We start from the raw sequence: 3,770 nt of genomic DNA on the forward strand, positions 1-3,770 counted from the left end.
CGGCGGCGGCGGCGGCGGCGCTCCTCACGTCAGCCCGACCCGCCCGGCCGCCGCCCCCCACAGCTCCGCCGCTGGCCTCCCTGCCGCCGGGGCTCCCTTCACCCCCGCCGCTCTCTTCAGCCCTGCGGCCGCCTCAGCCCCGCCGGTCTCTTCAGCCCCGCCGCCGCCTCAGGCCTGCTGCTCCCCTCAGCCCCGCCGCCGCCTCAGCCCCGCTGCTCCCCTCACACCCGCGGCTGCCTCAGGCCCGGCGTTGTACTCGGCCGCGGCTCCCACCAGCCCGCGGCGCGCCCCACCTCCCGCCCGCCCTCCGGCCCGCCCCGGCCCGGCTAGTCTCCACTTGGCGCACTGGCAGCCGCCCCCTCCCCGCGGCCCCCAGCCCGGCCGGGGCCAGCCCCTCCGCGCGTCACCCTGGCTCCCTCCCTCTCTCCGCGCCCCCGCGGCGCTTGCCTAGCCCCGCCCCGCCCCTCCCGGGGGTCCCCGCCCCGCCCCCTCCCCGCCGGGGGTCGCCGTGCCCCGGAAGCCGCTCGGGGACTGCCGGGCCTCCGCCTTTGCGCGCTCGCAGTCGCCGCCCCTCTCCCGCCTTTGTTCTCGGGCCGCCTCTCTCCCTGGCGGCGCCGGAAGGGAGCCGCGGAGCCACCTGTCCCGGCCGCGCTTCCCCGGGCATCCGCAGCTGCCCCCGGGGGCTGTCGGCGCCCGCCCAGGAGCGTGGGGAAGGCACGGCCGGAAAAAGTCGCTGAGATTCGGCCCGCGTGGGTTTGCGTTCCCGCGTGGCTGATGCCTCCGCCGAGGACGCGGTTGGCTGGGAGCCGGGAAGGGGCCTGAAGGCCGGCTTGACAGGTACCTCCCGGAGAACGTGGGAGCCGGAGTATTTCAGCTGCATTTATTACTGATCTTGGGCTGCATCAGGGCTCTTCTAGGACCGCACTAAAAACAGGAAAGTGAGGAGCCGAGCCTGGGCCCCGGGCGGCCAGTCTACAGCTGACATCACGGACTCCATTACCTGCGCCTGCAGATGACTTGTTCTGGAAGATAGAGAATGTTCTCAGATTTAAAGTACAATCCCGCTTGCTTTCCATTCATTATTGTTGCCTACACTCAGCAACAAAAGTTCGGAAAGATAAAGGGATTATTTCTAGGGCGTCACATTGACAAATACCGTCGTTGACACGCCCAGCCCAGCCTGGCTCACTTGCTCAGGTCAGAGAGGTCACCACTGACATGCCGGGCCTTCAAGCCTTACTAATCTAGCTTCATTCTCTCAGCTGAGGCCAGACCATCCCTACTTCCTCAGTCCTGTCACGTGCAGGTGTAAGCTTCCACTACACTCCTTGTATGAATCTGCCAAGAGGAAACTGCATCTTTCAGCTAAATTGTTTTCATTCATCAGGACCCTGAGTCAGATTCTCCCGATAGAGTTCAGCGTAAAAAAAAAAAAAAAAAAAAAAAAATCTCTTCAGCTGTCTACATTGTGAAAGCTGTCACAAAATGGAGTCAAGGAAAGCCATGAAGGGTAGGTTCTCACTAATAGCCTGATATCAAGAATTATCACAAAAAACTACCAAAACCACAACCTTGCACAAAGGCCACAAAACAGTACACAAAAAATGCTTTAAGGACATTTGCACAGCAACTGCCTGCCCAATCTTGGAGTGGCATCCCCTTTGTTATTGATATTTATAGCCAAGGATAATTGTTTCAAAACAACTTAGGTAATCCTCCTCACTTTCCTTGTAAACCCCTTGTCTTCCTTTACCTCCCTCAATACACCTATAGTTTACTATGACACCTTATTCCACATTGCAATGTCTACTCTCACATTTGTCATGTTTGGCAAACCTGTCTGTTATTTAGGTTGACAAGATCAAATGCAAATTGATTCCGGAGTCAACAAATACTGATTCAGTCTTCCAATGTGCAAGGCAAGGAAAAATATTAAGGAGGCACTGTATAGATTGGGATCCTATAGGCAGCTTCAACACTAATAGAATATTGTACAAAGATACAATTGTACTTTAAGGCAGCTTAGGTGGAAGACAACTAGCAACTAAAAAAAATGGAGTTTGCTAGCAACTAAAAAAAAATGGAGATTTCAAGGTTGACATAGAATTTGAAAACTGCTTTTAAAGACAGGTAGGAAAGATACAGGTAGATGTGCAATGGAAGTAGAAATTAGGTTTCAAGTCCATAACAGGCTGAGGGGGGAAAATCGACATATTCAGGTACATCAGTCATTCCAGTTTGGCATAAAAATAAGGTAAATGAAGATGGATTCTAGGAGTTAAGGACCAAATACGTAGGGAGGTACTATGATGTAATGGAGAGAACAAGGATTTAGAGTTAAGACTTTGGTTTGAATCCCAGATGTGCCACTTACTAGCTGTGTGACCACAGGTAAATTATTTAATATCTCTGACCCTCCATTTCCTCATTTGTATGGTAATAATAATAATGACCATTCAATTATTCCACAAATACTTTACGGCAAGCCAAATATTAACTGAGAACTATGTTAAATGATGGAGATATAAAAAGCTATTCATTCATCAAATACTGCCTTATTGTTTAATAAGTTACACCCTGAGTTAGGCCCTGGAAATACAGTGATAAGGGGAAAAAAAAAACCATGAAACTGAATGAGACCACTTAGATTATGCAGATATAGGTGAAAATAAGGCCCAAAACCAAGAAGTCCAAAGGTATTCAACTTGTGGAAGTAAGACAGAGAAGGAAAAAGAAGAAAACTGAGTGTAAAGTACTGTAAACTGAAAGGAGAGAGTGTTTTTAAAAGGAATTGGTCACCTCTCTCAATGGAGAAGTTAGTAAATTAACAGAGAAGTATCCATTGTATTTAGCAACCTGAAGGTAATTAACTATCTTGACTGTTTCAAGCTATTTCAGCAAAGTGATGGTTTCAGAAATTAAATTGAAGTAGATTAGGGGAGGAATGGGAGACTAGGAATTGGAGCCAGAGTATAGACAACTCTTCTGTGAAGTTTTATTATTAGAAGTAATGGAGAAAGAGAGTATCTGGAGAGGTAGTAGTAATGTTTTTAAGATGGAAGACAGTTGGTATGCTAACAAGAATGACTGAGTCCAAAGGTGGAAAACCATGATTCAGCAGAGAGAGGAAATGCTACTGGAAGACAGCTTGTAAGAAGGCAAGAAGGAATGGGCCCCAGAGCACAGGTATTAGATGAGAAGTAGAATCCACCTATTCTAACAGGAAAGACAGAAGGTGGCTGCAGCTGCAAGCAGGTAAGTGGAAAACGAAGGATTTTTATTTCTGACATATTTTCTTTCCTTAATGAAATATAAAGGGAAAATCAGTTGACAGTTGAGTAAAGGAGAGAGATACAGAAGGTTTGAGGAAGAATAAGGTGTGTCAGAGAGCAAGAAAGCAAAGTTTCCAGGATGCCAAGTGCTTTGCCTACTTGAGACTTGTGGTCATGAATTTAAAGTGAAACTAGCCAGTCTGGCTTTGTGAGGTTCTCAGTCAAGCTTAGCTACTTGGATTCAGGCTTGGACAAAGCAGATAACAGGGTTCATTCACGAAGGAGTTTTCCAGGTGAGGAAGAGAGACAAAACAATTGGAGTGTGTTTGGAAAGGAGTGATTATAATGATGAGCCATGAAATGTAAGCTGAATAAGGAAGGAAATTAGAGGGCTATAAATGGTTGACAAAAACCAATGAACTGGCGATTTCAATAAGATTAAAGAGTGGCTGTCTTCAGGGTACTAGAGGTGGTAAGCTGAAAGGACAGAAAATGATT

The sequence above is a fragment of the Sapajus apella genome, unplaced genomic scaffold, assembly GCF_009761245.1.
Source record: "Sapajus apella isolate SASKATOON/1434 unplaced genomic scaffold, GSC_monkey_1.0 scaffold165, whole genome shotgun sequence".
Classification (NCBI taxonomy): domain Eukaryota; kingdom Metazoa; phylum Chordata; class Mammalia; order Primates; family Cebidae; genus Sapajus; species Sapajus apella.